This window comes from Perognathus longimembris, chromosome 10 (genome assembly GCF_023159225.1).
Source record: "Perognathus longimembris pacificus isolate PPM17 chromosome 10, ASM2315922v1, whole genome shotgun sequence".
Classification (NCBI taxonomy): domain Eukaryota; kingdom Metazoa; phylum Chordata; class Mammalia; order Rodentia; family Heteromyidae; genus Perognathus; species Perognathus longimembris.
In genome coordinates this window covers 57,788,229-57,815,870 of record NC_063170.1, presented here as the reverse complement: position 1 = coordinate 57,815,870, position 27,642 = coordinate 57,788,229, and the positions used below count along the sequence as shown (strand labels likewise).

The 27,642-nt window shown below is 40.8% G+C and overlaps 1 protein-coding gene and 1 non-coding gene across 7 annotated transcripts in view; one reads left to right on the top strand and one right to left on the bottom strand.

Moving 5' to 3' along the window:
* The window catches only part of Mitf (melanocyte inducing transcription factor), a 210,400-nt gene that overhangs the window by 159,509 nt on the left and 23,249 nt on the right, over positions 1 to 27,642 (bottom strand). The gene's annotated exons all lie outside the window — the stretch shown is intronic.
* LOC125358915 lies at positions 6,520 to 6,626 on the top strand. The gene has a single exon (XR_007212434.1). It is a non-coding gene; the product is annotated as a U6 spliceosomal RNA (small nuclear RNA).

Here is a 27,642-nt window from a genome sequence, read left to right as displayed (position 1 = left end):
ATTTGCCAACTTGGATCTTTTTGTCAGCACTATATTGGTAGCATCACTTTGGATTTGTGTTTTGAGATTATGAGACAAAGCATCTTCTAACTTGGGTGTTGTTGTTTTTTTTTTCAAAAATCCAAAAGATTACAAACCAGCATACAATAAAGCCACCTACCTGCACAATCATGTTCATCACATCACTATTCACCGTAGCCAAGGCATAGAAAAAGCCCAGATACCCCTCAATGGACGATGGATCAAGAAAACATGGTATATACACCCACTGGAATTTTACTCATCCATTAGGAAGAATATTACATCATTTGCAAAGAAAAACACATTAAATGAAGTAAGACAAAGGAAGCATGATTTCTCTCATATGTAGAAGCTAGGACTAATTTACAAATGTACAAGTAAACACAACAGGGTTGTATGCAAGTGTAAATGAATGCATTAACTGAAATATGGTGTTTGTAGGGGAGAATTCAAATGGTGTAATTCCATAAAAAAAAAAAACTCACAGTCCAACAAAATGAATACCAGGAAACTGATACTTGAAAGAGGAATGCAGGGATTAAGCCAAATGAAGAGGAAAAAGTGAGGGGAAAATGCAGTCATAATATTCAATGCATAGCCTATGAAATTAGGAGAACTGGGGGGGGGGGGCCGGGTTCCCCCAAGGGATGAGGGAGAATGATGAAAGAGTTGGCATGGAACACGATGCATTATATTCATAAGCCGATTTGTTGAATAGTAACTCCTTTGTACAACTACTTAGAAATAATAAAAACATAATTTAAAAATTGTGTTTTCTAAAACAGAAAAATGTTTTTGTTGAAAGATTGCTGAGTCATGTTTTTCCAAGGCCCAAGCTGTAAACTGCTCTCTTCCGATCCTCTACACCCCTAATATGTAGAAGCACTAATGAACATTACATGGACTTTTGGAATAATGCAACCTCTCAACACTTTGAAACTCAGCATTAGGTGAAGCAGACCCAATGTATCTTGGCCTTGCTGATGGAAGGAACTGTGAGGAAGAGGAGTTCCCAGAGTCAAAGGGGTTGGGGCCCTGCCACTTCCTTTCCTGTCTACTCAGCCTTGTATACTTTATTTAACCTCAGTTTTCTCATCTTGTGAGACAGTGGCAACACCTCTTCCCAGGACTGATGCAGTGAATAACAGCACAGTGTATATAAAGCACTGAGCCCAGTGCTTATTTGGCACATAGTCAGCTCTCAAGAACTTTTGGCAATGATCACCATTCTTGCTATTATGCATTTAGTAGTAACTGTTTTATTTTTATGAGTGGTGTAATTTTTGAGGAACAAAATGTAATGTTATAAAGCCCAATGTCAGAAACACTGAGCAGTCATACTGCAATCAATAAGAAAAGAGAAAGTTAGGGTAATTTTTCCTGCCTTAATGTAACCTCAAGTTCACTCATTCAAAAGGCATGTAGAGTCAAAAACCACTGGCCAGACACCAATCCGATGTAGTACTTTACAAATTCAACAACAAACCACAAAAACATTTCAACAAGCTAAAAGGAAGAAAACCCCTCAAGTTGGTCCAGCCTAGACCATGGTACTAACAGATGAACAGGAACTTGAAACCAGATCCTTTAGCAATAACTCTTGATCTAACCTTTGACTGACTAAAGGCCAGTTTCATATATAACTGTGAACATGCACGTGTTAAGAGAAAACTATCAGGTAAATTGTCATGAATCTCATCTGTTTAAATCTGTATCATGTTCTCTGACTTTGCAAAACACCCTGGATTCTTCTAGGATCCACATCTCCTTTGGCAAGGCTCACTTTACCTGAGACTATAGGAAAAGAATATGGTGCCTGTGTCTTTTCTAATCGGCCTCAACCCATTTCCATCTGAAACCTCAGCCCACAAATGGGAATAGGACATCTGTATGCCACTAAAAAAGGTTTGATACTCTAAATGAGCTTTTAGAAATATCTCTCCCCTCAGACCTTACCCCAGGAGTATACGGAAGACATCTTGATATGAAGTAAAACAAACCACAGCCTACAGATGCCATGCAGGCAGAGTGGATGTCTTGATCATAACAACCCCAAAGGGCAAAGCAACTCCCAAAGACCCTGGACTGTTGGGGATTTAGCTTGGCCTTAAGGGGGGGAAGGGCAACTAGGGCTCCCTTAGAGACTCTGCCCTTCCCCCAGCCCTGGGGCTGCAGAAGGTAGTCCCTCCCACCTTCCGGCTTCAACCAGAAGAGAAGCAAGGCAGCCCCTGCCCCTGGGGTCCAGCACATGTCTGATGGCCGGGGGACCCCAGAACCCAACCCTTGGGGAGCTGGGTCTCCGCCCATAAAGGAAGTCCCAGGACATCACCTGAGGAATAGTCCTTGTGGCCAACCAGTGGCCCCTCTCCTGTGCCTGCCTTTGGGGGTATATCTGTTGGCTCCTCATTTGAATAAACCAGAACGCCCCTGAGGCTTTCTCCAGGACTCCCACCCATCCGTGTCTTTTCTTAGAAGGGCATGAGGAGTCTCGTTCGGCCACATGCACTGAGGCTTACCCGTGTCCCTTCACTCCACCCTGGCCCAGGGGAGAGGGTGAAAAGGGGAACACACTTAAGAGAGAGTAATCCCCGGACCCAGGGGAGGTGAATCTAGCCCGGCATTGGACTATTCACCTCAATTACTGGGTAAATCTTTCAGGTTGTTTCACATAGACTTTTCCATTTACAATAGAATTTACCTGACAGACTGACCAAATCCTAATTCCAAAATAAGGCTTTTAAAATAAACATATAAGAAATGTACTTCCCTTATATATGAAACTGTAACCCCTCTGTATATCACTTTCACAATAAAAAAGAGAAAAAGATAAAATAAAATAAACATATAGCCAGGTGCTGGTGGCTCATGCCTGTAATTCTAGCTACTCAGGAGGCTGAGATCTGAGGATCACAGGCAGGAAAGTCTGTGAGACTATCTCCAGTTAACCACCAGAACACCAGAAGTGGTATTGTGTGGATCAAGTGGTACAGTGCTAGCCTTGAGCTGAAGAGCTCAGGGATAGTACCCAGGCCCAGATTTCAAGCCCCAGGACTGACAAAAACAAAAACAAAAACATATTTCCTATCAATCACATAAGTTCTCAACATACACATTTGGGACACTAGCCCCAAATATTTAGACTTCAAAAGGATACAATCAAACAAACGCATGACTTCCATTGTACTATAAGAAACAATAATGCCATTCAAAAACTAACACCAATCATCTCAACACCATCTATAAAAATTTGAAGATATGGGCTGGGATGTAGCTCAGTGGCAAAGAGCTTGCGTAGCAAGTGCAACGTCCTGGGTTCAATCCCTAGTACCAAAAAAAAGAAAAGACAAAAAAAAAATACAAAAATTTGAAGATATAACTCCCCAAAGCAGTAAGCAGATATACTTTACTTCCTTCCCTGAATAATCAAAAGCTTTAACTCTGTCCTATGCTAACAGACATGTCTGAAGGTTTGATGTGACATTCTGAAGACTTCAAAAACATCCTTCTTCTAAGGATCCCCAAAAGCATTGTGGTCAACATTCCCATACAACAGATAGAAGAAGGTATTCAGGCTCTAGAGACAGCAATGAAGCCACTTACAAAGATGACCAGATACTGAGTACTTGCTCAAAGAAAGCAGACTCTCAGGGATTCCTTGGGGGCACAAATACATTCCCTGATGTCTCAAACCTGGGTCTGAGGGGAAGCAAAGTGAGAATACAATGGTCCTGGTGTATGGTAATTCCCCAAGTCCATCTGGCAGGCATCCACCCTTCAACTCTCCTCCCCCTTCATAAAGTTAGGATAATTCCATAGTCTGATATATCTCAGATTGTGAACAAAGGTATTTGTATATTTGCTGGTGTGCTGGATGTTTCAGCAGCTTTAAGTCTCGGATGCATATTAGGATAGTGGAAAAGGCTAAAGGCATTAGATATAAACACACAGGGAAAGAATGCTTTGCATACAAATGAGCTCAGTGTATGGTATCAGAACAGGTACTGGCAGACAGGAATCCAGGGTCTGGAGCTCACTACCTTGGTGAAGATCCTAGTTCAGCAAGAGTAACCACAATTGACCTGACCTCACCGGGTAAGAGGATGAAAACAGCACCCGCATCACCCGGTCCATGCCTATAAAAGGTGTACAGTGCATACAGGAGGCATTCAAGATAGGTCTGGCACTTTGCAGCACTTGTGTTAGTGTTCTCAGAATGCATGTTAGAATGACAGTTTCCCAAACTTATTGGTTTACAAAACATTTCTTCAAAAAGAAAGAAAACCTCCTGTGGTACTATTATTGACTTCTGACCTACAATTGTTAAATTATATTTAGTATCATTTTTTCTCTTCTAAGAAGAAATAAATCAGCTGGGTGCTGGTGGTTCACACCTATCATTCTAGCTACTCAGAAGGCTGAGATCTGAGGATCATGGTTCAAAGCCAGCCCAAGTAGGAAAGTCCAGGAGATGCTCATCTCCAATAAACTATTCAGAAAAAGGCAGAAGTGGTGCTATATAGCCCAAGTGGTAGAGCACTAGCTTTGTGTAAAATGAGGCTCAGGGACAGCAGCACCCTGCCCTGAGTTCAAACCCCAGGAATGACCAAAAAAAAGTAATAAAAATAAAAATAAAATTTTAAAAAGGAGGAATAAATAACTCAGATGTATCTACTTTATCCCTTTTTTTCTTATCTGATCCTCCCAACATTTTACTTCCCAAGATTCCTTGAACAAAAAACAAAAATGGACATGGTCTCGGGCTAAAGGCCTTGCTCAGTTTCATCAAGGAAGGACTTTTCACATCATATTCCCTTTTCATTCAATACTTCAATTTATTAAAAAAAAAAAAAAGACAAGAAAATCTTCAAGGGGCTAGGAATATGGCCTAGTGGTAAAGTGCTCGCCTCATATACATGAAGCCCTGGGTTCGATTCCTCAGTACCACATATATAGAAAAAAGCCGGAAGTGGTGCTGTGGCTCAAGTGGCAGAGTGCTAGCCTTGAGCAAAAAGAAGCCAGGGACAGTGCTCAGGCCCTGGGTCCAAGGCCCTGGACTGGCAAAAGAAAAAAAAAGAAAATCTTCAAGAAGTCCACATTACAAAGCAAAATTGGCTATGATGTGATTTAAGAAAAGACAAGAACAAAAAAAGAAATGAAAAATGCTAGTTACAAAACGTATTTTTAGGTAAAGAGAATAGTGTTATTAAATGAATGAAGCCAAGCTTCTATGAGATCAGAGTTCAAGTCTGACTCCTATTTCTTCACAGTCACATGGCCTTGAGATAATTATCTACAAAACTGAGATAAAGGATAAAGGATGGTCTTAGCTCACAGGGCTCTTCTGATTTAAAAGAGATAATGCACGTACTGCACTTAGTAGAGTGCCTAGCATGCTGGGTGCATCAATAAATGCTAGCTACTGGTAATAAATTACTGCTGTGGCCGCTGGTAGAGCTGTCTTGTTATTTCAGGTCATAACTGCCCCAGCACGCTATGACTCATGGCTCCACTCAGCTTGCCCTGCTCAGCCCTCCTGAGGAATGTTCAAGTCCCTCTCGGGGAAACCTGAATTCTGCTCAGCACCTCGGGGTCAGCCCAGCTCTGGAGCCAAAGATACTCTGCCAGCGTGAAGCTTTCGTAGAAGAGGCACAGTGGGAAGACAATGGGGTTGTGCTACTAAGATTAACTCCAAACAAGGGCTGTAACTAAGATAACAGGCTCTCCCTCTTATCTCCCAGCCAGACAAAGCAAAGCCAAACTATCAGTCATCTTCCCAGATGAGGTCGTGTGACCTTGAGACTGACCTGGGGGTCTCCAGAGGTGCATACAGTCCTTGGGTTTGACTATTCAAAAGCTCATAGTTTCTTAACCTTAGAACACTTGAATTATCATCTTTGTATGTTAGGGGATTTAATTTAATGTATCTTTTAGGAAGTATCTACTCAAACTGATGGGTGATCTAGGACAGCAAGGATTAAAATGTGAACTGGCTTCTGCCCCCAGCAGGACTTCCCATAATACGATGAAGTAGAGAGAGACTTCATCTTTCAGGAATAATTTCAAGGAAGAACTTGGCATTTTAAACATTCCATTTAAATTCTTTAGCTCTGTCAATGTCTTCTAGACTATGAGATTTTGCCTGAGGTCCCGAAGAAACGGCAACATGATTTCTGAAAGAATTCTGATTCTCTTCCTTTCTCTTCCCCTCCCCTCAAAAATAAAAAAAAATAGACTGAATAAATTTTAGAAATGTTTATACTAAATTCTGTAATTTCTAGTAAGAAGGAATAAAAAGTTGCTGGCAGACACTGACTATAACACCCACTGGCCAAGAAAGCCATGGTTCATCCTGAGGAAAAAAATAAGTTGCATATTGTTCTTTGCTGGAGATGTACTGTAGAGAAAATTGGGTATAAAAAAAGAGTAAGGAAAAAAAAGTTCAATTGTAAAGGACAAAGACTGAATGGTTATATTGGTAAAATTAAGAAAAGCTTTTTAGTGCTCGCTTTGGCAGCACATATACTAAAATTGGAACGATACAGGGAAGATTAGCATGGCCCCTGCACAAGGATGACACTCAAATTCGTGAAGCGTTCCATATTTTTTTGACAATAAAAATTTAAAAAATAAAAGCTTCTTATCAACAATTTTTTAAAAACCATGATAAACTGTAAAATTGTTTTCTTTAATATATTTGAAGGAGAAAGAGAGATAGGCCAAAAGGAAAACGACAAAAAGAGGACAAAGTTACATTCAACTTTTATCTTCAGGTTGATACATTTCAGATCCTGGTTCTCAAAGACAGTGATGTAGCAAAGAATCACAGAGAAGCTGAGCAGAATGCAGATTCCTGGAGACCTCAAATCACAACTCAAGAATCTTTATCTATGTCACACTTCCAGATAAACCTGACAGTTGGTCCTCAAATATACTTTACGAAACACTACTTTTAGACAAACCAAAAATATATCTATTCTGGCATGTTTTAACCATCCATGCACAACCTTCATGTAGAGGAGGTGTGAGTGTGAGTGTGTGCTGTGTGTATAAACACACACATATACTTTCTGGTACCTGAATTTCCCCACAACTCATCAGAAGACATTCAAGTCTCTGCTTCCCAATCAGCGTTTTTCTCACACCTAGAAAAGAACTTATCTTTTCACTCACATGCATTTACATAGTTGGACATCCTACTGATGGAGAAAGAATTCTAGGTGCTACCTGGGAAAGAAGGAACAAAGTCAAACCAACCCATTTCCTTCTTCTCAGCTATACCATCTGGCACCAAAAAGCAGTGTCAGTGAGATCAGAGCAGTCTCCTTTATCATGAACAGGACGAGCTCTACCTTCATCTGTACAAAGGATATAAGTTGCCTTTCATGTTCATTAGATATCTGTAAAACACATGGCTAGAAAGCAATCCCCCTCAAAGCTTACTATTTGTAATTTCAATTAAAACAGAGTACGTATTCCTAGATTTACTCCAACAGAGAGCAAGAAAAAAAAAAAAAAACAAATTCTATGAAAGGGCCCATTGGTTACCTTAGAAATTGGTAGAGATCCTAAGAAATAAAAGGGAATATTAAATTTTAAATATTAAAAATGTTTAATGTTACTATCAAAGATACTTAATCAGGAAATGATCGCTAGGCAATACAAGGCCTACAAAAAATAAGAATAGTGAAAAATAGCACGTGAAAGCATATACCTAGCAATACACTTCATACATTCTGAGAGGCTTGGAAATCAGTGCTAGGCTGGGGTCACTGCCTGTCAATTAACTCCGTGACTTAGGCTAAGTCATGCAAGCCCTGTAAATGTCAGTGCTCTCATCTGTTAAAAGGAAGAATAACAGTAACTACCTGGGTTGTTGTGAAGATAAAATTAGATAATGCATGCAGAGCCCTTAGCATATAATAAGCGTTCAATAAATGTTAGCTACTATTATTCTATTGCAAGGGTTAGGCATGTGGGTGTGAGGGTAATGAGGCCTTGGCTTCCACTGATTGATAGACATGATATAAAAAGTTAAGAGCATATGATGCAAATAAGTAACTTGAGTGGCTGACACATCCTTAACAACTCAGCTCCATGAACATCTTTGTAAAGTGGTTACAATAGAATGAGGATCTTACAGTATTGGTACACTCTCTATGGCCCCTAAGATGACATACTGCATATGGCAGGGCTGCCATCTGTAAACCATGATCTAAATTTGGCCCACTGAAAGTATGCAATATAGTGACTTGTCTGGAGTCCACCAACTTCTTTCTAGAGGTGCTGACTCCCAAATCCCCGGGGGTAACTGTGCTAAGTGTCTATTCCATAGGAATTTCGGAAGCCTTCCTCTAGACAGGCAATCCATTCTGGATGCTTCAGAAAGAGAGCTCAGTGGGAAGACAGTATCTTCAGGAGGCAGCATGAACAACCTACGCTGACCCTAGCCAGATAGACTATCAGGTCTAGCCTCATTGAGTCCTTTACTTAAGACAATAAATCCCTGGAATCACCATCTACTGTGTGCACATGCTAGGTTATAGTCATCTACCATCACCCTGTAAATACTCAGAAGTGCCCACCAAGGAGCTCAACGCTGTCCTTCCACAATGTCTCTCAGTAGAAATTAATCATTCTCTATTCCATATCCCTCTGTGCTTTACTTGTACCTTCGATGTGCCACAGTATTGTTTCTCTGTGAGAGTGTGTGTATGCGCATGTGCGTGTGTATCTAAGATGATAAGGAAATCAACCGTCATAAACAAAACTAGTTCAGAGACATCACAGAGCATAAATGGTAGGCTCTTTCCAAGATCTCTGCTCCTTCTCCTATACTTCAGCGACAGGATATTATCTCCAGAACCACCAGTTGCTAAACAATCACCATGAGAATTCTGCATTTGTTGGGTGATGAGATACTTGAGTTAAGCTCTAGTGAAGGACAAATATTTACATCTTATAATATCCTGAACAATGTTACCTTCAGATTGTACATTTCCCGTCTCTAGTTTAAAACACAGGATAATTGTATCCTTCACAGAGACAAAAGTCACAGGAAAGGGTATGACATTTTCCATCATACATTCCCTACTTTGACTTGCATATCATTTTGTGAATGCTAAGTGGAATTTTCCACATTTGCTCTAAACTTAGAGAGGTCCACTGAGACTTTTACTAGAAGAAAGATTTGGATTTTTTTGGGGGGGGGAAGGGGAAACTTTTGCAGGTTAGAATTTTAACCCGATTGGGAAAAGATCTACTTAATATATTTTAAAGACAAAGCAGAGATGTGTGTGTTTGAAGACACCTGAGAAAAATACAGTCAAATTTTAAACATGTTTCATAATCTATATGTTAATGAGACAAGAGCTTAGGACTCACTGCAGAGATGAGAGAAAATATGAGCACTAATATTCCTCTCCCATATGATTAAACTCTTCTATGTCCTCAAACATTGTATCTCCTTCCCTCCCTTAGCTAAAACCCAGCTGAAGCAACACTTCTAATTGCATATACAATCTGCACTTGCTTGGTTTCATACTAACAAGAAAGAATCACGATCTTGTCTGTGGAGAAGTTACAATCTGGCACAGTGCTCCCCAATAAAATGTAGTATGTCTACAGGGAACTTCTGAGAAAGCTTGTGTTTTCCTGCTGTAAGCACTAAACTCGTCTTTCTTTCCCTCTTCTTAAAGCAGATATGATGCCTGGAGAAGCTGCAACCACACTGACACTACAAGTGACAAACATTAGTGAAAAGTCAAGGAAACATGGAGCCACCAAGTAATAGCGGTGATTATAGACTCATGGGCTTCTTGTATGGAGTTAAATGAATCCTTCTTTGTGTAAACAGCTGTTAACTGGCTACTAGATTTCATGCATGAAAATGAAAATCAGATGAATACACACTACCAGGAGTAGTTCCTGTCCTAAAGCTGTCTCAAGCAATCAATGTTCCAGTGCCTATGTCCCATACACAAAGAAAAATATCTACTCTCTCCAACCTGTTCTCTCCCCAAGTCTCATCTCCATGAACAGTTCCATTGTTCTACCTGCCCAAGTAGAGCTCCAACCATCATTCCGCCCCATCCCTTCAGTCCCCGCCAATCACTCAGGCCACCATCCTGCCTCTCCACTATCTCCCATTCCCGTTCGTCTTCTCCATCACTGTCACAACCACCACGCCAGCTCAGGGGGGCATTATCTCTTGTCTGTACCATGTCTTACTGCTTTTGTGGATGACAAAATGGTGGCAAAATTGGTGACAAATGGTAAACAGAATTTCTTCTGCACCATGAAGAATACAAACCATTCTCCCTGGTACAGCCACAGTGATTATTCAGAGACACAAATAGGATCCCAGCTCTCCTTCCTAAAGCTTTGCAATGCCTCCATATTGGCCTTGGAATAAAAAGTCTATCCCACTCATCATGGCTTTAAGTCTTCCAATTTTTCGAACCCAAGAACAACAAACTCAAATTCATCTCTTTTTTCCTAGGTTCTGCTTCAAACTCTGCCACACTATGAAAAGCTATTTACACATATCTAGAGGAAGTTCTCCATACATTTCTGATTGAATAACATTGCTCATCTTTCCAGAACATCTAATTTAGGATTTTCATCATCACTTCCATATTTGACTTGAAAGTACCTGGCAAGCTGTAGCTGTTGGCTACCTACTCAGGAGACTGAGATCTAAGCATCACAGTTCAAAGCGAGCCCAAGCAGAAAAATCCATAAACTCTTATCTTCAATTAGCCAGCAAAAAACAACCTGTAAGTGGAGGTATGGCTCAAGTGGTAGAGCACTAGCCTTAAGTAAAAAAACCAAGCCAGAGCACAAGGCCCTAAGTTCAAGTCCCAGTACCAGCACACCAAAAAAAAAAAAAAAAGTACCCAATAATCAGCCTTGACACAACCATTTATATGTTCAATTGCTCAGTGCACGCCCTGCCTTTCATTAAACCACAGGGGACTCTGGGTCAAAGCCCTGTTTCCCTCAAGTATCATTTATAGATCTGTACTATAATTACTGTTTTTCCTTCTTTATCCTCTTTTTCTTTTTCCTTTTTTAAAAAAAGGAAGTTGAACTTAAAGGCATATTGCAAAACAACAGAAAGGTCTAAATATGGCTATTGCAACCCCAATGGCTTAAGTGGAAAATGTTACCAATGCTAGGATCTGGGCTTAGCCATTTCCGGAGATGCACAGCTACCACCACGCTGGGATTTAATGTTGGAAATGTAAGCCAGGTCAAAACTTTAGTGTCTGAGAACAAACCCAGCCAAGATAAGAAATAGATACAGACTTAACTTCAATGGTTGATGTGTTCACTTTCTGTTTCTTATTTTGGAAAAGTTAGTTCCTGTTGTTTCCTGACTCATTTTCTATGAATATAAAACCCTACAATTAATGCTGACCCAGACTTGGATCTTTTGTTACCTTTACAATTGTGCCTGTATTATTATAAGATTTTTCTTTGGTATTTTTCAATTGGCTGGAAAGGCTTCCTTTAGGTAAATATGTCAACAGTTACAATAATAAGCCCACTTCAGCACTATATTTTGTACACTAATCATATTTGTGGAATTCACCATCAAATGTGAATGAATTCTAGTCAGTGACAAAGGATCAGAAATAAAAATAATGGAAACAATAACACTAATTCTAGTACCAATTATAAGACGTCTTCTCTATACCCACATGTTAATGAATATTTTCCATGACCCAAGTCTTATGCTAAGCATTTAACATATGCATCATCTCACTGGCTTCTCATAAAACTTGATACTGTAACAGGAACCATCCCCATAATATAAATGAGGAAACTGAGGCTGGGAGATGTTAAGCAACTTCTTCATCGTTGCATATAATGTAATAGAGCCCAGACCTTCTATCTGTAGGGCTTAGTCTTCTCAATCACGGTCTGCACATTTGCATAGCCCTTATTATGGAACCAGGAGTTGTTATAAGTACTTAACAAATACTAACTCAGTTACTCTGCACAATCCCTTATAGTACTCATATATACTATAGTATATACTATACTATATACATATATACCATAGTATATATACTATATGTACATATATACATATATATGTACTACATGTAGTACATATATACTATGTATATAGTATATATACTATATAATATAGTATATATAGTATTATATACTATACTATATAAAACTATAGTATTATGTACTATACTATATATAGTATATATGCTATATATACTATATAGTATAACATATACTATATAGTAAATACTATAGTATATATGTACTATATACTATAACCCCTTATAGTATTAATACTACTGTGCTGCATATGGGGGCAAACTCAAACATGGCCAAGTCAAGAAACTCACCAAATATGGTGAGTTACAGGAGACAAATCTAGGCCAGAGCAGCTACCAAAGTCTGTGTCCCTAGCTCCCTGTACTCTTCCTTGAGTAATAACAGTACATATAGGGCATTTATAACGTGCTTAAACATTGTGATATTTTCTACACTTTCTATCATAAAACCCTCACAAAAGCAGCTGATATTTTTATCAGTTGGGTGGGAGCTCTTAGATGGGCTCAGAGAAGTTAATTTAGTTACCAAAAGTTACACAGCTAACAAATGCTGCACAAGGGACTATAAAGAAGCAATCTCTAGCCTTCACTTCCCATATCCTCACTATTTTTTTTCCTGGGGCTTGAGTGGCTGGTAAATACTATGCATCAGATTTTCCAAGTGTTTCCAAGTCAGATTTTAGAAGTGTTCAGTTTGTGTAATTTAGGGTGTGACTATTCATATATAGCTTTGAGCTAATTTTCTGCAAGCCTGTATAACCAGAGTGCACACTGCAAAACAATGCCTGCTTTCTCTATAAATTAAGCATGCCAACTCAGCGTGAGGAAAGCCCATTCTTTATACGAACACTTACTGCAGCTTAGTTTTGGAAATAAAGTCCTCTGTTGTTTTTCTTTTTGATACACAGTAGAAAACTTGGGCTTATTCTTCAAGAAAAAAGCTTAGTTTTTATTCATACCCCCTTAAATGATTCACTCTGAAGTCAAAACAAATCCCTCCAAAAAAGCATTATAAATATTAAAAGTAAGCAACAGTTTCCCTGCTCATTTTTAATAAATAAAATGAGGGAATCCAAATAGCATTAAAGCTCTTTTTTATGGAAACAGAAGAAATGAAAATGCAATGATAGCAAAATAAATAGATAAACCATAGGTCTACATGTCAAGCCTGTACTAATTAAAGAATGGTGATTTGTATGTTTCACTGAGTTTTGGGTTATACAGAGACAACATTAATAAAATATTTCAAGGCCACAGACTTGGTCATACTAGAAACAGAAATTATATCTTTTGGATCTTGGGCTGGGAATGTGGCCTAGTGTTAGAGTGCTTGTCTAGCTTGCATGAAGCCCTGGGTTTCATTCCTCAGCACTACATATACAGAAAAAAGAATCTGGATCTTCAATAATATACAAAGTCAGTAGCTACTATTAACCTAAGCTACGGTAAGCATAGATATTTAGTATGAATAGGTAAGAGAAAATCCAAAGTCTACATTCCTTTCCGAAGTAATCTATTTTTTCATTTATAAAAATATTTAATCCTGAATATTAGTGTATCACCTATCTCTCTCTGAGCCTTGTCTAACTTCTGGGAATACAGAGTTGTACAAAATAGCCAAAACATCCTGGTCTCATGGCACTGGGAATGCACGGATAAATGTGATAACTATGGAAGCAGTAGGACAAGAAGGATCTGGAAACAATTAAAGAGCCCAGCAACCTAAACCCAGAAGAGGGGACCCAGGAGATGGATCAAGAAGCAACCTTTAAATTGAGGCTGAAGACTAAGTAGAAAACAAACAGAAGACTGGTTGGCAAGTGTCTTGAGATGGCAGGAAGAGTTTGTGGCAAGGGCTGAAGTGGAAAGAACTGGAAAGGGACAGTGTGGTGTGGAAGGTAGGAGCTCCTATATTTGTTTCCAGCTCCACCACTAACAATGGAAAGCCCCTTCACCTTTCTAGGCCTCTATTTTCCCTTCAGCTCTCACCCTATTCAGTGACATAGTCATTCCCTCCCTAAGCATGGCTACAGGGACAGCTCAGGTATGGAGATCTAGCCCCATCCTCCTGAGAGTCATGGCACTGGAGACCATGGTCACTTCCTTTCAGTAAGGCCTCCAATTCCCCACCGGTCAGTATTTGCCAGGACTCTGCTGAGACCAATCTGAGCTGGTAGCAGCCTTCCTACCTTTTGGGTAGGTGTTTCTAGAATGCTTGGGCCTGGGAACTTGTAATACTTGTAGACTGTGCAAAAAGAGGCCAGTTTGATGGACTAGGAGGACTGGGTTGTTTCACTGGATAAAATGTTTGTAGTTCTACCTGACAAAATTCACCCTGGAGACTGGAAGACAAGACAAAGCTAAAGCTACTTGTCCACATGCTACCTGGGCCACCATGTGTAAGAGGCACTAACACATAACAGGAAATGAATGAAGCATTCTCACGGAAGCGGGCAGGGTAAGATTCCCAAAGTTTATGCTTGTGTAATAAAAGATGGTCTCTACACTGCCTTCTAGAGATGGGTGATTGCAGGCCCTTGATGTGCTTAACAACAGGATGCAAGTTTGGGGCAGAGCCAAATTACTCAGGGCTATAGAAGAAAGGCTGCCAGGGCCTGACACCTCCTGCCCTGTGTGGCACGAGGCCTAAATGAATGTTGGAAACATAAAGAATACTAGTGTGTTTGTTTTATTGTTTTGTTTCTCTTAAATTCCCTTCCTGTGGTTGTATCCCCACTACCACTGTATCTCATCTAAATACCTGGATACTGTTTATATGGGTATTAGAACTGGGGAAGAAAAAGGGAATATCAAAATTGAGAGACAAAGAACAAAAAGACAAACCATTCCAAAAGCAATATTTACAAAACCATTTGGTGTAAATCAACTGCACAACTCTTGGGGGGAGGGGGAAGGTGGGGAAAAATGAGGGAGGAGGTAACAAGTTGAACAAGAAATGTACTCACCGCCTTACATATGAATCTGTAACCTCTCTGTACCACACTTGACAATAAAGAAAAAAGTTTAATAAAAAAATTCAAAGCTTTAAAATTGATATTTTAGGTTCATCATGTACATTATTTGTGTGGAAGTATACCCACTCCTTGTGTTTTTTTAAGACAACAGTGTACAAATAAAAATCTACTTTATGTACATTTACAAAAAAATACTAGTGTGAAAATGTGCCTGTGTATTAGTCTATCTAGGCCTCACACTGGACCTGGATTCCTGCCTTCTTTACTTCCATTAACACTGCTGGTACTACCTTAACCCAGACAATCTCCTCAACTGGAGAGGAGAAATAGTGTCTTATTTATCCTTATGTCACAGGTGATAGTTCACTGTGACACTTAATAAATAAATTCTATGACAATAAAGAAGAAATGTATATATAATAAAATAAATTCTATTTCCTGTAATGATGAGATACAAAAGCTATAAATCATGCTCAAATCCGTGATTATCCACACTATTTAGTCTACAAGCCACTGTTAACCTCAATATATGAAATCACTTCACAGTTTGCAAGGTTTTCAGTGAGATATTTATGGAAAAATGTTTGAAGTACAGCTGGGCTCAGGTGGCTCATACCTGTAATCCTAGCTACTTAGGAAGCTGACATCTGAGGATCATGGTTCAAAACCAGTCCAGACAGAAAAGTCTGTGAGATTCTTGATCTCCAATTAACCATAAAAAAGCCAATTATAGGGGCTGGGGATATGGCCTAGTGGTGAGAGAGCTTGCCTCGTATACATGAGGCCCTGGGTTCGATTCCCCAGCACCACATATACAAAAAACGGCCAGAAGTGGCGCTGTGGCTCAAGTGGCAGAATGCTAGCCTTGAGCAAAAAGGAAGCCAGGGACAGTGCTCAGGCCCTGAGTCCAAGGCCCAGGACTGGCCAAAAAAAAAAGCCAATTATAAAGTCATGGCTCAAGTAGTAGAGCACTAGCCTTGAGCAAAAAAGCTCAGGGAAATAGCTCAGGCCCTGAGTTCAAACCACAGTACAGGCAAAAAAAAAAAATTTAAGAAAGAAAAAAAGAGGGGGGGGGAGAAAGGAAAAGAAAATTAAAATGCAGTGAAATAATTTACACATCTGTAATCCAGCTCTGCATACTCAAAGGGAAATGTACAGCTACAGATAGGAAATATTCATATAAATCAAAATGGGGGAAAGAGGTTACCTAATCCAGAGTCGGTAGTATCATACAGTGGGAGAAAGGGTGAACCAAGCCAACAGTGATAGTCACTAGGCACTACATTGGAAATGAACTTTACGACTTGGGAGGGGGACAGGGAAGTGGGAGAAAATGAGGGAGGGGTAACACTGTTCAAAAAAAAATGTAATGTACTCATTACCTTACTTAGGTAGCTGTAGGGCACACCTGGAAGTCAACTAGCTGGCTCTGCCTGTTTCTCAGTCTTGGGGCCACGTGTGGCTAAGATGGCAGCGCCTAACAACGCACAGCTGCTACAAGTGTCTTTGGTTATAACCCAGAGGTGGTTCTGTGGGCTGTGACGCCCCGGCTCTTCTGCCCTTGATGGACAGCTCATCCCTCCCCTTCCTGCCGATCTTAGACCTGATTGGCTCCTGTGCCTTATATTAGTGGCACATACTTCCCCAATAAACGAGATCTTGCACTGACTTGACTTGCAGACACATCTGATTGTCCTCTGGTGAGGGAGGGCTGGGTGCGGGCAGTCTGTCGACCCTTTCCTTTCTTGGCTCGTCCAGTCGGGGCATGCCTTTCCCCGTCTCTCCCATGTGTCGAGGGAGCGTGGGGGTGCTAGAGACCCCAACAACTGGCGCCCAATGTGGGGCACAAGGAAGAGTAGGTTTAAGCTTTAGATGACCCGAGGTAAGGGTATCCCCGAAGAGATGGGGCAATCTCACACTAAAAGTGAAATTCGTCGATCCAAGCCAAGCAAGTTCTGAGGTATCCCCGAAAAGATGGGGCAATCTCACACTTAAGCTTTAGATGACCCAAGGCAAGGGTATCCCCGAAAAGATGGGGCAATCTCACACTAAGCTTTAGACGATAGGAAAATGAACAAAGAAGACTGTTTAAGGAAGAAGAGAGGAGGGGTATGAAGCGGTGTGGAGTGGAACCAGACGGACTGGAGGAGCAGAGTGGAAAGCTGAACCCGGCTGACTGAAGGAGTGGTGCAGAGCCTACCGGAGCCAGCCAGAGGAACGACATGCAAGAGGAGGACCAGAAGGAGTCCGCCAAGAGGAGAAGCAGCAGCCAGAAGGGCAAGAGGAAAGGGGGCCGGCTGGGCCCGGGAGTAAGCGCAAGGGAGTTTGCGCACCTCAAAGGCATCCGCCCCTGGAACAAGAGTGGCCTGGTGTGGGACGCGGCCTCCCACGTGCTGGCAGCAGGCGAGCAGCGGCGCCACTGGGGACCGGCGCTCCCACGAGGGAGTACATGGCGCTGAACAGCGCTGCGGGCGCTGGCACGGGACAACGCGCAGCTGCTCATGAACCAACTGTGGGGCCCCAGCAGGAGCGCGTGGCGCAGAAATGGCGGCCCCGAGAACGCCGAGGACGCAACCTGCTGCTGGGCACTGAGGAGCTCGATCAAGGACAGCTGCCCCACGCAGTAACAGGACTCCCTCTTGAGTGTCAATCTCTTCCCCCCCCCCCAGTAAAACAAAAAGTGGCAGATGTGGGGTACACCTGGAAGTCAACTAGCTGGCTCTGCCTGTTTCTCAGTCTTGGGGCCACATGTGGCTAAGATGGTGGTGCCTAACAACAACACGCAGCTGCTACAAGTGTCTTTGGTTATAACCCGGAGGCGGTTCTGTGGGCTGTGACACCCCGGCTCTTCCGCCTTTGATGGACAGCTCATCCCTCTCCTTCCTGCCGATCTTAGACCTGATTGGCTCCTGTGCCTTATATTAGTGGCATGTACTTCCCCAATAAACGAGATCTTGCGCCAACTTGACTCCCAGGCCATCTGATTGTCCTCTGGTGAGGGAGGGCTGGGTGTGGGTGGCCTGCCGACCCTTTCCTTGCTTGGCTTGTCCGGTTGGGGCATGACTTCCCTGTCTCTCCCGCGGGTCAGGGGAGCGCAGGGGGCTAAAAACCCCGACAGGTAGCTATAACTTCTCTGTATAGCACCTTTACAATATTTTTTTTTTTTTTTTGGCCAGTCCTGGGCCTTGGACTCAGGGCCTGAGCACTGTCCCTGGCTTCTTCCCGCTCAAGGCTAGCACTCTGCCACTTGAGCCACAGCGCCGCTTCTGGCCATTTTCTGTATATGTGGTGCTGGGGAATCGAACCTAGGGCCTCGTGTATCCGAGGCAGGCACTCTTGCCACTAGGCTATATACCCAGCCCCTACAATAATTTTTTTTAAAAACCTAAAAAGCTATTAAAATTTATCATGGCTTTATAGGAAGAAAAAAAAATGGAAGCTTAGATGCCCAACATATTTGCCACTAGACAAAGTAATGAATTTAATGATACCCAACTTCATAAATCACCCACCCCCTCAAGACAATGGAGTGCTAACTGAATTAGTCTGATCATGTTACTCCAGTAGCTGGAAATCTGCAATGGCTCCCCATTCACTAGGCAGACAAAGCAAAGTCTTACAACTCCCCTGGTGGCTGCCTCGGCTCCAATCCCATTTCTCTCCCAATCTCCATTCGCATTCCTTCCCACTTTGCACAATCTGCCCCAGCCATGCCATTCCTCAATGTTGTGTTCCTGTCTAGAAATCAGAGGCCTATCCTTGTCTCTGTTGCATTTTCTCCAAAACACCGTTGTGACCCCCTCCCCCACCTTCTTCAGATCTTTCCGGTCTGTCAGTTACTCAGTGAGGCTTCTTTGTCCATTCAACTTTTAAATTACAAGGTTCTTGAAATCTATCCTTGCTTTATCCTTTTCTCTAGCATATTTCATCATTTAAAACCTAAATACCTTACTTTCATATTTACACACACACACACAGAATAAGCACTATGAGTACCAAGATTTTTAACAGTTTGATTTCTCCCATTGTATTCCTCAAAGCTAACTGAGTGCCAGGCACAGAGCAAAATGTCAGTAAATATTAGCTCAATGGCCAGTTCCATGGCTTGATGGACAGAGTTCAAAAGTGGCCCAAACCCAGAAAAGTCGAGAGCTATGAAATATCTGATAGCATCCGGCAGCTTCTGGGACACTCACTCCGTGTGTGTATTGAGTGGCATCTGTCATCGCAGTGCGCCCACGCCAGAGCTGACCTTCACTGATACTCTGTCCAAAAGTCAGTAAACTCAGGAAGAAAGCGACCTCAACACTCACCAGAGCCAAGCCCTTTGAGGCTATATGACTCTGGATTGGAAGAGAAAGCTAGTAAGTAAATACATTTTTATTGGAAAAAAAATACTCTTACATGTAGAGAAGTGGAAATCACTTCTGAGTTGCATCCCTGTGCAAGCTCAGCTTAGGAAGGAAAGGGAATGGTTTCTTCAATCGGACGTCCTCAAAATGAAACCAGATTTCCAAACTGTTCTGGCAGAGGCCAACATTTGCCATTAAGTCTGAATGGCTGGCACAGCTGAACCTCCATGCATCATTCTAAATATAAAACACGAAGCTTTCAATTATAACTTAATGACAGATATATAAAGGAAGATGCTAAGAGAGGCCAAAAACAAGGCAGTAGGAACCAAGGGAAGATATGAAAACTACCTAATATTTGGTCTGGCCATCAAGAGGAAAAAAATTTTAATAATTATTCAGTCAGACCCAAACTTAAATAAGCAGTTTATGCTCTTTCATGTTTAAGAATCCAATAAAGATTTACAGCCAAGCTCTATCACACCCCACCAGTAGCTGAAAGAGCAGAAACATCCACAACAAACAGCCTGTCTGAACTTGAGAGACACACGCCACTCTGGACTAAAATAAAATGGCACAGACTGCTAAATAGCTTATTTCCAGCCAACTATAAAGCCTTCTAGTCCAACACATATGTACATTTTAAAAGGGAAAAGATTTCCATGCTAACCCTGAGCATCTCACTCGTGAACTGGGCAGGCCAGCCAATCCAGCTCTCCACACCACATCACTTAACCAGCATGCTCACCCCATCACACTTCCATTTCTATGCTACAGACATCAAGTTAGGTGGCTTCAACAAGTTCTAAATGTCAATATCAAGGTCATTTCGGTTTTATGTTTTTCATTTCTGTTGACCCTGGGGTTTGAACTCAAGGCCTGAGTGTTGTCCCTGAGATTTTTTTTTGCTCAAGGCTACACTTCTATCACTTGAGTCACAGTTCTACTTCCGGCTTTGGGGCAATTATTTGGAGTTGAAGAGTTCCACCGGCTTTCCTGCCCCAGCTGGCTTCAAACCATAATCCTCACATTTCAGCCTCGTGAGTAGCTAGGATTAAAGGTGTCTGATGCTTGGCTTTAAGGTTGTTTTCAAATGTTAACTTCACGAGGAATTAACACAAGAAAAAGTACCCCCAAAAGAATCTTTGGGAATTACCTGAGCATTTACTGCAATGGTAACTAATGTTACAGGGTTCCAAACTTCCAGAGCTGAAGCTAGGATGGGTGGAGGTCTTCTCTGAAACAGCAAGGCAGGTGCTGCAACCCTCCTCCCCCATCTAGAAAATTCTCCCACTTACTAAAGGGATGCTGCTGGAGAATCATTTGGGACCATTCAAAACCATTAAGGCTATTAACTCTGCTACCGGCCAAGTCCAATAAACAAGTGTCATCTCAGCAGGAAATGAGTTAAGCTGGCTTTCAAGTTATTTAAGCAAATACTCAAATTCAAGGGTGCCTCACAAGAGGCTTCTCACGGAATTCTGCTGTTGCTTTTCCCAATACAAATCCAAGATCCCTAGAACCATTCATTTTAGGAAGAAAAAAAATATGTTTAAAGTTACAACTTTCAGATTGATTAAGTGACCATGTAAGATTGTCCCTAAATATTGCCCAAGACTCTCTGGGCTTCTCCTATGTGGCAAGAGCAGGTGCAGGACAAATGTTCAAGGAGCCAACTTGGAATAGATCCAGCTCCACGTACCTCAAGTCAAGTTTCTCATCTGGAAATTCAACACTATAAACAGTAACACCTGAGGGAGAAGGATTGGGGGAAGTGATGATGATACCATGTATCCTTTTGTCATTCCTTCATTTCAAAGTGTAGCTACTTCTAGCTATTTGTGAATACTAGCCTGCAACTAGTGCATTTATTTCATTTCCCGAATGGAATCATTCTCATCTTTGAAAAGTACTCTCGAATATTACCCTTAAGGAAGCTACTTCTAATCTATTCCTACTTTACATGGCCACCAGATTTAATCAGTCCCTATAATCAATCTCCTGGGACCCGGTTTCACTTGCCTTGGATCCTTACCTTGCTTAATCTGCCTTCTTCACAATTATGTTTTTTTGTTGTAGTATGCTATTAAACTCTAAGGCTTTTGAAGGCAGGAACTACACTGTAAATTTGCCTCTTCTATATGCACAGAAAATACCTGATAGCGATTGAATTCAAAAGATCTGAGTCTTGGATGTGTCTTTCTTGAAGTCGCCAGCTAGTCTAGTAGATTAAAGACCAAACCTACTCAAAATTAGCTTAAATTGCTAAGGACAATGAAATCACTCCAAGTTATTAGCCTAACCACACAACATGTTTATTTTCCTACTTGGAAAAACAAGCCAACCATCAGGAAAGACATTTCCTGGATAGATGACTCCTAAAAGTACTAAGGTAATTTCCTCTGAAGATGATGAGATTTTCAGGACTCTCTGGAATGCATACCTACCCACTAATGTGCTCTTATTAATAGATCCCTTTGGGTAGAAGCAACACAGCACATTTCAGAATTTCAGGCAATGTCACACTATGTATTCAGGTGTCAATACAATCTTAAATTGGTGGTTCCACTGCTTTATGAATTCCAAGAAAGAAACACAAGAAATTCTAGGAAATACTCTTCCAAATTTGTTTAACTATTTCTATACTTTATATTCCATGAGACCAATTCACTGCTTGCATAAGCTTATGTGTATGCGTAAAAAATGAATGAGAAGGCCAGGTGTCAGTGACTCAACACCTGTCATCCTAGCTATCCAGGAAGCTGAGACCACAGGGATCAAAGTTTGTGGCCAGCCCAGGAAGAAAAGTCTGCAGAACTCCATCTCCAGTTAACCAACAAAACACTGGACTGAAAGTGTGGCCCAAGTGGTAGGGTGCTAGCTGTGAGCAAGAAAGCCATGCTCAGAGACACAAACAGTGCATGCTTTCTCTCATATGCAGAAGCTAGATCTAAAATACACTGGGACATGATGAATTACAGGACTGTAGACATCACCACACCACACAGTGAGACCAAAGGAGGATACTCTTGGGAGAGGAACAGAAAGGCACAGGCCATATGTGCTTCTGATCATAAAAAATCATATTTATCAAAATGAATTCCAAGAAATGAAAACAAGAGGTTTTCTTTCCTTTGTTGCTCTTTTTATTTTCCTTTTGTCTTTTTTGTTAGCTTTTCTGTCTTTGGGAGGGAAATGGAGGGGCACAGAAATGGTGGGGAAAGGGTGAACAAATGCAGCAGTGATACTCATTAGATACTAGGTTGAAAATGAACCATACAACTTGTGGGTGAGGACAGTAGAGAAAAACTGGGAGAGACCAAGGATAGGGTGACATTGTCCAAAAAAAAAATGTACTCTTTATCTGACATATAACTATAACCCCTCTGTACATTACCTTTACAATAATAATAATAAATGTATTTAAATTTTTCTTAAGAAATCCAAAATGCAAAAGCCCTGATCTCAAGCCCTAGCATCAGGAACCAAAATATTAAAAATTAAGTATAAAATTAAATGAAAAACTAAATGAGTAAGTTTTACTCCTAAATGGGAGTTAACAGATTTAGCAAATAAAAATACTGGATGCCTAATGACATTTAAATGTCAATTAGTGAAGAATTTTTTTTAGTGTAAGTATATCATAATACTATCTTACAAATTTAAAATTTTACTGGAAATGCAGTATTTTCTCTAGCACTTATCCCTAACCCCAAAATTCTTTCATTAAATCTTCAGTTTTAAAAAAGACAAAAATCACATAGTAGAAAGTATATTTTATGAACCCTTAACTTTCAGGGGAAAAAAAAAACAAAGTAGTAATCAAATAGTATTACAGAACATTTTAGAAAGTTCAGTACAACAATGATAGGAAAAAGGGCTGAGTAAGGTGTTCTCAGTGCTAACTACATGCGAGGTACTGTGTCAAGCCCTTTGTGCACATAATCTCACTTAATTCTTAACACATCTTTATGAGGTAGTGACTGTCACCATCATCTTCATCATCATCATCATTATTATTGTACAGATAAGGCAGCTAAGACAAAACAGGAGCAAGTTGCCCAATGTCAGACAAACAAACCCAGGCAGCCTTGAACAAAGAGTTTACACACTTAACCACTACCTCATGTTGCAGGTAAAGAAAGAGAAAGGCTTAGTAATTCATCCAGACTCACACAGCTAGTAATTAGATTCAAACCTAGGACAGCCAGAGTTTTAGCCCCAACAGTCTGCTGTGTGTCCTCATGACACAAACTGGGACTGGTTGATCCCTCCAGCAACATCAGCCATCACTGATGGTATCATGAATTAGAATGTTTCTTCTACAAAGTACAGCACTTGAATGACTTGCTATTCTAGGAATTTCATCAGATCCATTCAGCTGAACTTGACTATGTACTATAACAGGTGGTTCTTTGCCAGATGAGGAGTGTAGGGAAGATTTCTACTTAGGGGAAGAACTGGTTGTTACTGCCAGTTCTGTACCAAAACATCTCTTTACAATATGCCACTAATCTCATGTCTGTCGGTCTTACTGTCTCAAGGCCAAGTCTGCTGCTAAACATGAATCCCTAGCTCTGGCAATAACCTGTAACACAGACTTAAAAACTAATTTGTAGCAACCACCAAAGGCTGCTTCAAGATCCAAATATGTATGGAAGGACCAACACTTCCTTTGTTGGATCAGGATTATTCTGTATGAAGTACAGTCTAGAAACAATGCGATACTATCATGAACTTTGCTTGGAACAAATTTATCTATAGAACTCCCTATATGTCTTATTCTAGGCATTTAATCTATCTCTAGAATGAAGAGCAGGATCTTGTTTGTGTATGTGTATGTGAATTCAATGCAAGGCCTCTCTATAGGCCTTGAGGGTTATCTATTTTATTCCCCAAAAGTTATTTCAGGAAGCAGAATGTGCTATCAGACTACTAATTAGCTGTGGGAGATAGAGGGGCTGTGAATAGCATGAACCCTTAGAATTCTACTCATTTACTCAAGCCTGACACTGGTGGCACCCACCTGTAATCTTAGCTACTTAGGAGGCTGAGATCTGAGAATCCCAGTTTGGATTCAGCTCAGGCAGACAAATCTGAGAGACTCTTATCATCAATTAGCCAAAATCCAGAAGTTGGAGGTGTGGTTCAAGTGGTAAAATGCTAGCCTTGAATGAAAAAGCCAAGCAAAGAGTATGAGGCCGTAAGTTCAAGCCCCAGTACCAGCACTTTAAAAAAAAAAAATGAAAGAAAGAAAAGAAAAAGAAAAAATTAAATACATAACAGTGTTTGCCTGCTGTGTCTTCTCTTAAAGCAGAGGTTTTCTTAGAGCAAAGACCACACCTATCTTGTTTCTCAGGTACTGGAGACAGAAGAGGCACCTCAAAATGAATGAGTGAATGAATGAACAATCACTTAACTATCACCAGTACGCAGCGTGGACAGTCTTACTTCTGATCCATTTGCCCTTGAAGCCTGGGATTAAGATTTGTACCTTCTTGCAATCATAACTTGTCCTCAGAGCTTCACAGTGTGTAATGTATCATCATTGCTCACAGAGATGCTTCAGCTGGAACCATCCTAACTAGCCTCTGGAACACTAGATCTAACCACACTCCAACCTAGCCTTCATTTGTCAGCCAGAGAGCTATTTCTTTAAATAAGGCTCGCCATGCTGCCTGGGCCTCCAGCCAACCCCAAAGGTGCTATGCTGGATATCCACCTGGAATGGTTTCCTCTCATTAGTTGGGCATGAATCATTTGGTTAACTCAAAGTGTACTTCTAAGAGACTTGCTTGTTCCTTGTCCCAAGAGCTCATGTCTTCTGGGCCAGTCATCTGATCACTGCAATAGTATCTGGCATGCTACAGATGTTCAAGAATTAAGTTTGGGTTTCAATGAATAAAAGCAAAAAATTGTGGAGGTTGGCCAGGCACTGGTGATTCATGTCTGTAATCCTAACTACTCAAGGAGGCTGAGATCTGAGGATCACCATTCAAAGCCAGCCCAGGCAGGAATGTCTGTGAGGCACTTATCTCCAATTAACCACTAGAAGACCAGAAGTGGCGCTGTGGCTCAAAGCACTAGCTTGGGCACAAGAGCTCAGGGTCTGCACCCAGGCCGTAAGTTCAAGCCCCAGGACCAAAAGAAAAAAAATTGTGAAGCATATCATTTGTTGACACCAAAGGAATACTGTTGGAACCCATTCACTAAGTTCTACTCGTATGTGCTAACTCTGCCTAGAAAATAGTACCAAATGGAGGGGTCCATGTGCATATTGCTGTCATTTTGGCTAAGTGAATGCCTACTGACCAAGAAACTTCCCAAAATGTGGCTGACTTGTAATGGGGCTTGAGGTACTAAAAACCAAATGGCCCCAAATCAAAGAACCAGATGAGGTACTTCAGACAGAAGAGTCAAAGAAAGCCTAGTGCATTGAACAGTGAATCAATGGGAGCCCGCCATCCCTGAGCTAGTCCTTATCCTGCATGTAAGAGATAGAGCACTCATATATTATTAGTCCAGGCTCACACACTGGGTGCACAGAGGAGCCTGAGACTAGACCTCCCAATATATTCACTCATTCATTCATTCCACATTTATTTTTTTCTTATTTTTTTGTTTTGTTTTGCCAGTCCTGGGCCTGGAATTCAGGGCCTGAGCATTGTCCCTGGCTTCCTTTTGCTCAAGGCTAGCACTTTACCACTTGAGCCATAGTGCCACTTCTGGCTTTTTCTGTTTATTGGTGCTGGGGAATCAAACCCAGGGGTTCATGCGTGCTAGGCAAGAACTCTACCACTAAGCCACATTCCCATCCCCTCAACATTTACTTACTGAGGAAGTGACACGTCAACAAGGTACTATTTGCTAGGATGAAATAATGAGATATCCTAGTAAAATTTGTAGCTTATTTACTGCCTAATCCATAGTTCCTCTAACATCTTCCTAGGTACCTTTCTAGATAACTTTTTTAAAAAATCTTTTTGTAAAGAAAAATCTCATACCAAACAACCCATCCAAATTCTAACTATTCATTCTTTCCACTTTTTACTGTATTTGTCAAAACTTTTAAATTAAAAACTCCAGGGACATCTGAAGTGCTTTGCAGATAGCTATACTATTCCTAACAGCTTACTATTTCAAACAACTTCTCTTCACAGTGTTAAGAAGAAATGCCAGCTACATGTATCCAGATCCTTCTTACAATGCCAACTTTCCAGATGTTGTACAAGTGTAACTCATCCTCAAGAACTTAAATCAAAGCTATTAGTTCTTCAAATAGTGAAATCCAATTTTTATTCATAATCCAAACCTTAAAATTCAAAGTTAAACTAAATTAAGTCCATCCTGAAAGACAATAAATAGCAAAGGAACAGTTACCACCTCACATCCAATATTCTAGAACATCTGATTTTGATCTGAAATTTTTCTGTATAATCTTACTTTTCTCTCAAAAATGAGAAATCTATTAGCAAGAAAATTAACCAGAAAAAAGGCACTGCTCTAAAATCTTCAACTAATTCAGTTTATTAAAAATCCAAAAAAAAGGCCCCAAGATGAAAATATTTATATATCTATAATTTTCACTAAAGTTTTCTGTTTTGACTGTGTGAAGTAAACATATGGCTTTTAAATTCATGTTGCTTTGTGAAATTCCAAGGCACCAAGCAGTACTTATTTCCATAAAATAAAAAGACACATTCTGATCGTATTCTAAGCAGGATACCAGAAAACAAAACTAATACTGTGAACAAACAAATCTTAGCTAGAACTCATTGAAATAATCCAAATGGTTTCCATTCCAGGGAAAATAGTCAGTCAGCAGTTTGCATATGGCTGCTTTTTCTAAATACAAATACACAAAATAAGCAAAAATACCACCAGAGGAAAGTGCAAATGCTGAAGCCTTTCTATTTCTGTGTCCACAGGACTGCAGTTCAATCAATAGCACCAAGCCATGCTTGACCATACTGCATGCATGCATCTAGGTAGCTCCCAACATTTCACCAAAAGCCCAGAGAAGTCCCAGGAAAAGGTTCCTGGAGCCACCATTCAAACTCCAAGGAAAGGTAAGAAAGCCTGAGGCCCCAGCCTCCAGATGTTAGAATAGGGAAAGAAAGAAAAATCAATGTTTGAAGGAATCCATCAATCAAAACTATCATAAAGTGCACTCAGAATCTAAATAAGAAAACAAGGGAACCAGGAACCAGTGGC